This window comes from Jaculus jaculus, chromosome 6 (genome assembly GCF_020740685.1).
Source record: "Jaculus jaculus isolate mJacJac1 chromosome 6, mJacJac1.mat.Y.cur, whole genome shotgun sequence".
NCBI lineage: Eukaryota > Metazoa > Chordata > Mammalia > Rodentia > Dipodidae > Jaculus > Jaculus jaculus.
Window position 1 is genome coordinate 113,621,670 of NC_059107.1, and position 9,313 is coordinate 113,630,982.

Consider the following 9,313-nt stretch of genomic DNA (forward strand, 5'->3'; position numbering starts at 1 on the left):
ATGGAAACATCTTTGTCAGTTCTTATGACATGAAACTGGAGGAAGGAGTAGCTGCCAACAATCACAGTTTCAATCCTTCAAGTTCTTTATGGTCCCACATAAATATAAAATGAGCTCATCTTGTAGCAAGACTCTTGATAATATGCCTTCACCAGAGTTGACTTCTCAAGCCGGTTTTATCCAGTCTGGCCTTCTGTGAATGCAGAGTGACTGGGAAGTGTAAGAGTCTGAGAATGGCTGAAAAAAGACCTGGAATCAAATAGTACATAAAAGCAAAGAGTGTTTATTCTGCAAAATCAGCCAGCATGCAGGGGTCAACCATTCATACAAATGGCAACCCTGAGAGGAGCTGGCATGCTCCTTTTAAGCACAGCTAGGGGAATTTTAGTGGGCTTAATCTATTTTAACATGATTGGCTAATTTGAACAGTAACTGTACTTGCACTTCTCTGATTGGTCCTAAAGTTTTGGCGGGCTAGGTCTGGGGGAATTCCAGGCAGATTGGGTAACCCTTCATCATGATTGGCTAGGCAGGCACCAACTACATTTGTATATCTTTGATTGGTTGGGGCAAAAGGCGCAAAGGGGACATGTCTGGGCATGTTTGGACATGTCTCTAGGAACTGACTCAGCCCCTGGGCGGATATCTCCTCCGGTCACATGTCAGGGTCACTGGTGATTAACAGCCAGCCTTTTCCTAGAAATCTTGCCTGCCTCTCTGGGAAACTGGAACTTAGGCTTAGTTAGGGTGGCACCTTAATGAAGCCTGTCATGGCGTCAGTTTGGTCCTTTCAGAAGAGAACTAAACTCAGAGAAGCCTTGGTGCAAGTCCTGGATCAATAACTTCTCCTTGGTGCCATCTTGGACAGTCACTTAATTGCTCTGTGTTACACTTTCCAACTGCAAAATGGGATTGAAAAATAGTCTCGTCTGTCACCAAGGGTTTCTGTGAATACAAAATGAGACACTTACATAGAACTTCTTTGTTAAGTGGGAGATACTCTATAATTACAGTAATCAATAAGTTTTCTCCCTGGGAAGATGCTATTTTTTAAACATTTTTTTTAAAGTTTCTATTTTTTTTTTTTTTATTAGAGACAGACAGACACGCAGAGAGAATGGGCATGTTAGGGCCTCTAGTCAATGTTAACAAACTCCAGATGCATATGCCACCTTGTGCATCTGGCTTATGTGGGACCTGAAGTATCAAAACCTGGGGCCTTAGGCTTTACAGGCAAGCATCTTAACCATTAAGCCATCTCTCTAGCCTGGAAGATATTATTTTGAAAGAATAAGTAAGAGCTGGATATGGTAGTGCATGCTTTTAATCCCAGCACTCAGGAGGCAGAGGTGGGAGGATCACCATGAGTTAGAGGCCTCCCTGAGATGAATTCCAGCTTTTTAGCTCAGCCTGAGCTAGAGTGAGATTTTACCTCAAAAAAACAAAGAAACAAAAGAGAATAAGTAAGACTTTGGAATTCTCCTTTCTTTTAATGATTTTCAGTCCACTGTGCTTCAGACAAGTTACTTACAAGTCCAGCTATCATTTTTCAACTGGTAGATAGGATGCCTTGCACATAATAGCTGATCAATGAACATTTCCTCAGTGAAAAGTACATAAATAGAAACAGGGAGTGGAACAAGAAGGCATTCTAAAACAGATTGGAGTTCCTTTCACTTTCCAACTATGATTAGTGTTATATTGCTACTATTTGGGATGAAAAGATTATTATTATTACTATTTGGAGTAAGGGGTTGTTATTCTTTTCTTCAAAAAAAAAAAAAAACACTAAATGAATTCCAGTGGAAAATACCAAAAATCAAATGGCATATTGTCTGTCAGGTTCCAGAACACTGGTAATTAGCTACAGCTTATTGTTCATCATTTATATTTATACTGCTGCATTTAATTCTGCACAACACAACTGCATAGTTTTGAAATTAACTGCAGATTGATGGCAAAGCATTTAATGAATGTTTCCCATTGTGTCCAAACATTGAATGCATTATGTCAGTAATTAAGCTGCTAAAGTATTTCTACTGACATGACCTACAAGATCTCAGGCCTGCAGTCCTACACAGTTACTGAGAAACAGTTGGGTGATGACATTCTTGGTTTCAGGAACCATTTGTGGAGTTATCTACAGCAGAGAGGCTACTGTACATAAGACTGAAAAGAAAAAAAAGACTCAGTATTTCCTAGTGATGAGTGCAAAAAACAAACAACAACAACAAAAAACCACTACATGTAGATAAAAATGATTCTTCTCCTTCATGTATTAGTTCCTGAGCTCACTCAGTCCACACACACTTGTGGACAACGTTTCTATGTGCCCAGCTCTGGAAGGTACTAGGGAGCAAATGAAGCTTGGGGACTTCATTGACCTTTCTGAGACATTGTGGAATAACCAGACAGCACTTACAGTAGGAAAAGCCCTGTGACTATGACATTGGGCTTGGGCTATGAGAATAGAGGAAAGGGGTGATAGTGGTGCCTCTCAAAAGATGGGTGGCAGGAGAGGGGAGGCATCAAGCAGGAAGAAACATCTCTGCTGCCTGGGTATAAAAGAACAAGGACTTGGGCTCTTGTTTTAAACAGGGCAGTAGGAAAAGAAGTTGCATATGAATCTTCTTTTTATAATGAACCTGCTTTTAAGGACAGGGGGTGCAGCTCAGCAGTAGAACCCTTTCCTAGCATGTATGAAGCCCTAGATTCAAGTTTGACCACTTGACAAATGAATGAATAAAATAGAATAGGCACATCTGGGTCTGCAAAGTAAGTTATTCTAACCGCCCCCCTCACCTTTGTCAACTCTTCCACAGCTTCCGTGCAAGAGAGAGACTCTCATTTCTCAAAGACACCATTTCCTTTCCTCAGCTATAAGAGCCAGCCACTTATCCCAGGAGATCCCAGGAAACCCTGGGAAAAGCAAAAGATTTTGGGTGGAGTAAGAGAGATGATTCAGTGCATTGGCAAGGAACCACTGGGCGGGGAGCTGAGCCTGGGACAGTGGCTGACTCATCACCAGGTCCTGGCCTCTGTCTGTGGTAGAGGCGTGATGAAACGTGTGCAGTGAGCACAGACCATGAGTCTTTTGGTCACTCCACCTTTCTAAATAAACTGTACTTCTCATTCTTAAATCCTAAGTGCTCATAGTGGGAAGGGCTCAGAGAATCTCCTGAAAATCCTCTCAGCATGGCAGCTACCTTCTTATGGTAGCAAAACTCCAGTTTTCCTTCTTCTGAGTTATCGCTGCTCTCCATGTCTGTGAACTGTTCAAGACAAAACCATCTGCTCACTCCAGAGAACACCCCAAGAAGATTGCATTCCCTTAGCAACAGTGGTTAGCTTAAGGGCATGCATAAAATCCAAGTTAGGCTGATTAGAACCATCCCGAGGATGTAAACAGAGAGGCGACTCTGTAGGAATTATGAAAGTGGAGCTGCTGGAGACCACCTCACCATCGCGGCAGACTGCCTGCTAGACAATGAAGTCAACGCAAAGGGAAGACAGTGAGAGAAAGACAGATGTCTAAGCCAGATATGCCCCATGGACATAGCAGTTAGATGGACTAAGCTATTTCCATTTTGCTCCTTAGTGAGATTGAATTTAAATTCTGGCGCACAGCTAAAAGAATTTGGATACCAGCCTTTATCAAGATTGAACATTTTCCACACGGGATACCCAATGGCTGATTCTGTCCTGATACGTTATTTATGAGAGTGTCTGTCACTCCTCAAGATTTGGAAGGTGTCTCCTGGAGTTGTTCTTGCCTGGAAGGTCAGGCTGTTTACTCATTCCTCCTTTTCCTAATCATTGATAAGCCCCTAAGTGAAAATCAGTCAAAACTAATTTTGGGTGTCTATGATGTTGTCCCTTTTACAGGAGGAGGATCATACAGTGAATATAGACATGGAGCTGTAGCTTCACAGGAACTACACAGCCACTGGAGGCTCACCTTCTGCCCTATCATGTTTGGGGCCACATGGCATTTTTCCTGCTTCTCTCTACCCAGAAACAAGACAGCCATGGCTGGCTTACCCCACATCTCTTTCTCTTTGGGGGCCACATGGCATCTTTCCTGCTTCTCTCAGTAGGGCCGAGTCATTCTTTGTTCAGACCAAGTTCTCTGCTCACTCATTTGCCTGCCTCCATCATGGCTAACCTACAATATAGCCTAGACCCCACATTTCCTTCTACTTCCAGGTTGGCCCTGCAAGGTTAAATGTCTCTGGAAGTTCCAGTTCCATGAATGAGAATCTGACCGGTGTACTCTGGCCCAGCTGTTGGCCTGTGGTTTAGTCATTAGGTGAAAGGATCCTGTGTTCTAAGGGCCATCTCTTAGCAGCTGGGGTGTGGTGGTAGATTGACCCCAAGGAGGGAAGGCAATTGTAGAGCCTCTTCAGTACAGCCTCCATCTTGTTCAATTTCCATATTTCTGAAAGACAGAAATGAGTATTATTTCCATTTCACATAAGACTTAGGCTGTCTTCTGAGATTGCAAAAGAAGTAGGTAGCATCAGTTTAGGATCTGAACTTCTTGACTTTATTTCAGATCTCACATGCTTTCATCAGCAATATCATTTCTACTGTGGAATCATATGGTCTCACTTTCTTGAGCATAACAATGGTAACTAGCGTTGATTCGCAACCATTGGGTTTAATAGCACTAAGTCATTAAAGAAAACATGGACAATGATCAGAAAAGACTTGAGAAAAATCTGAATTATGGATCTTGAGCAATGCACTACTATCTAGGCATCAGCAAGGAAGTGAGAAAAGTTCCAAAGAAATGCAGCTGGGGGAAGGTAGACGTGTGCTTGGGGCTGATTTGTGGTATTCTTTAGGCTGTAGTGGTGGGCAATTTGATTCCTGATTTCTGGGTCTCAACAGTAAGTGCTGCCGGTGGAGCATGGGCTCCCGTTTCAGGGAGTGGTCTCTGGGTCTTCTGCAGTAGGGATACTCAGTCTCAGACTTACAGCTTGTGTTCCCACCAATTTAGACTGTTCTGCTTTACCTTTGTTCCCCATATTCCATTGAACTAGGGTGAGAGAAGCAAAAGTTCATTAGTACAATCACAAAACGTAAGATTTTAATAATCATAATCCATACAATTTGCAAAATTTGTCTTAGATGTGACCTGCTGTTTAGGATGCATTCCTCACCCCCAGATCTACCTCTAGTAGTTCTGAGAATTCCTGAGGATCTACCATTGGTGCACAGCGGTCCATCCTTAGTTATGCTATAAGAGTTGAGGGTTTGTTTTTTTTTTTTCACTTCTAGGGATATATGGAGAATTGTTCTTAGGGGCTGGAGAGATTGCTTAGTGTTAAGGTGCTTACCTGCAAAGTCAAAGGACACAGGTTCGATTCCCCAGGACCCACATAAGCCAGATGCACAAGGGGGCGTTCATGCATCTGGGGTTCATTTGCAGTGGCTGAAGATGCTGGCGTGCCCAGTCTCTTGCCCTCTATATCTGCCTCTTTTTTTTTTCTCTCTCTCTCCCTCTATTTCTCAAGTAAGTAAATAAAAATTCAAAAATATTAAAAAAAGAAGAAGAGAATTATTCTTGGTCACTACAATTGCCATGCTTAATGGCTCATTTGCTGACATCTACCAAATATGCCACGAACATTGTTCACGGTTCTGTTCTTACTGACCATGAATATCTGGGCCTCAGGAGCCTGGGCCAGATAGTTGTTGACTATGTTTGACCCTCCCACGCTGTTAACCAGCACGCTGTTAGAGCCTCAGCTTCGTTTCACACGATTCAGACTCAAGTAAATTCAGGATGCTTGGATCAGGGGATGACCTGCAGCTTACATTTGCCCACCTCCCCTTTGCCTTTGGTCCAAGAGCCAAACCTATGGGAATTTCCTTGCTTTCCTAGGATAAGCCCCACCAGTTGGTCAAGACACTAGGGACACCAGAATAGAGATTTTAGGATAGAATGTAAATACAGCAATGTGAAACGATGGGTACTTTCTGCCAGATTTTCCACTGTCATAGTGTTTTGCATAATCCCATCATTGAAGGAGAGTAAAGGCAAACCCTGTGGGACTTCAGGGAAATGCAAGCAGTTCCAGGGCCTGCACAGGTCTGCCTCCACTCTCTCTGAGTTTGGAAGTACCTGGGGACCAAAGGTCTAGGCTTTGCCCCCAGCTAGCTGTGTAAGGAAAGAACTGACTCTCCTGCGAGACTCTTCTTTCTTTTGTGTGCAAACAAAATGTAAAACCTAAACCACAAAACAAATATAAACCCACACTTCCCGAGGAGCACGCAGACTCAGTTGAAACAATCTCCGTTGAGACACTCTATGACTGGAGGACTTTTCTTTTCCTTGACCTACTTATACCCAGCACAGATTTCTGACCTGTGGAACTTTAGAACAATGCACAATGTCTTAAGTTGCTGCACTGATTCACCACTGATGCCTACTAGTTTCTATTCTGTCTTAGTCATAGACCTTCTGGGACAGTTTGTTTCATAAACTAAACTTCAAACATCTATTTAAATTGCTTCTGAAACATAAGGGATTTTTTGTAAATAGTGATTAATAAATGTAATTATTCCATTTCTGTTATGACACTTCTACAAGTGATATTTTTTTGAAATGGGGCATGGAAAATAGAAACAACAAAAACCATGCTGAAGAATAGGAAGAAAAATAATATGTGTGTATGTGTGTGAGTGTATTCCTAGAAAATGAAGTTAAGTTAGCAAAAGTTGAGAGGTTCTTACATTCTATGTATATAATCCTTGACATCTTAACAAGTCCATAATTATATTAAAGATCTATGGCTGGTAAGATGTTGGAAATAGTGTTCAGCTTGGCTTCATAGGTATTTGTGAAGCAACTATTGTGTACCAGTTATCCACAACATTACTTAAGGAAAGCCAGGTTTATAGGAAGGAGTCCTGCCATTCTGACTTGCTTCCTTCCGTGGGTGGTCTCGTGTTCTCTGAGCAGGAGAGATCAAGCTCCTCTTCTGATGTGCTTTATAAGCGAGGTAGCCTTCTTTTACAGGTGGTCAGATCTGGACACAGGCCCCAAAGAACATGGATGCTGGCCTTCCCTGGTGAGACCAGAACTCAAGCATCATTCATTCTGATTAAAGTGGGTGATAAAGAGCAGATTCCTGATGCATCCTCCTTCCTCCAGGGGGGTCTCCATGGCGGGTCCTTTCTGAGTCTTTGCTCTCTCCTGCACCCACCCAACAGTTAAGGTCCTCTGTACACATTTGACTTTGGCAAAATTTATAAAAAGGCCTGATCCAGGTTGCCACCTTGGATTTCCTTGTTCCCTCTTCAGCTGGGGAGCATTTCTGCCTTTCTTTTCTCTTAAAATAAATGTTTCAGGGGCTGGAGAGATGGCTTAGTGGTTAGGCACTTGCCTGTGAAGCCTAAGGACCCCAGTTTGAGGCTCAATTCCCCAGGACTCATGAAAGCTGGATGCACAAGGTGGCACATGCATCTGGAGATCGTTTGCAGCAGCTGGAGATCCTGTCTTTCCCATTCTCCTCCCCTCCTTGCAAATATATATTTTTTAAATTACTTAATTTTTTTGTTGTTTTTTGCACCCATTCTCTCTTTCTCTTTCTGCCCCTTTCTTTCTGTCTGTCACTCTCAAATAAATAAATAAAAATGAATCTTTCATAATTGATCCTTATTCATGTCTGTGTCTTTCAATTCTTTGCTAATAGTGGACAAGGAGTAGAGACTTGAGAGTCACTGGCTTGGGAATTCTAATCCCATCTGAAGCCCAGGCTCTCAACCTTACAACACTTCTAGTCCACTGTAGCTGCTATTCACACTCAGTCTCAAGTTTTCTAGGCTTGAGACAGTTTTATACATGTGGGTTTGCATCTTATTGGTTCTCCTATCCAAGTGGGGAAGGATTTTATAAAGCAATGGTTTCTTCAGCTGGTCCTTTCCCAAGAAAAGGGAACTACTCTAAGACATGATGAGCTCATATGATTGGCATCTGAGGCCCCACAACTGGTTAGGTCTTCAAGACCCAAGGAAAGAGTATCATGCAAATCTCTGAGCAGGCCCAGTCTTTTAAACTTAGCCATGTTATTTTTCCTTGGCAGTCTATGGCACAAAAACCACAGCCCCAAATAATAATGGGCCACATTACCTTGGTGCTATAGAGTGCGGCTCTTCAAAGCTTAACCTCCTTACAGCTTATTTGGGGATGATGGTGAAAGGAGGGTACACTTTCAGCCTCTCTGAGGTAGAGCCTGAGAACTGGCCTTCCTCACAGTCTTCTGGATGCTGTTGCTGCTGCTGGCCTGCAGACCCACTTCGGGATGGAAGACTTCAGTGTTTGCTGTGTCTTCCCGTTCTGTCCTCACAACATGCCTATGAAGAACCTGCCTATTCATGGTTCCAGAAATAAACACAGGTGCCGTGAGGTGAACCGCTTGCCCAGGTTTGCATAGCTGGCCAGACTTCTACTCAACTGTCTGAATCCATGTCCTAGCTTGGATTAGCATCCATTCTTGGCCTCTGACATGTCTCAGGAGATGATAACACATCTGAGCTTTGATTTGCAGAAAGCATGCTCGTCGGTGCCTTGTGCTGTTCTTGTTTTATCTTAATAGTTCATCTGCTTCAGGTCCCCCGTTAACAATGCTAGTTCTCTCCACTTTACACATCCACAGGTAGGTATAAGGCCTGTGCTCTCTCATATTTTAATTAAACATACATGACTTTAATTGAGGTTTGGTGGCTTAAGTATTCACAAATTTATAAGACCCAAGTCATACCAGCATTACATACAATAACAAACAGCATAAGCTAGAAGCTTACCAAAGCATGGTGGGCTAAGGGGCTTTTAAATCCTGTTTTTTAAATCTCTTACTAAACTTATGAATGTGGGTCAGTGACTACTGTGTGTTTTGGTTTTCTAATATAAGGAGATAATATGATTTTTGTGACCACTTAAAAGATTTAATTAATTCACCAGACCCAATACCTATTATCTGCTTTAAAAATTAGCAATCTTTAGGATCCAAAGTTAATAATTAAATTTAGCAAGTTCCCTGGATATCAACTTGCTATCATCAAATGATCATTATGGTCATATTTTATACCTTATTAAATGGTTTTATTACAGTATTAAAAGGCAGCATTAAAAATATTTTTAAAATTAGCCATCAGTTTTTCTCATCCAGTTTAATCTTCTCTTTTTTAATAAGGAGCCACAGAGGCTCCAAAAGCTGAAGAGATTTCAACATTCATTAACAAACAATTGTGGAGGTTCTCCAGCATGACAGGCATTGGCTAATTGGTGATGAGACTCATTCTG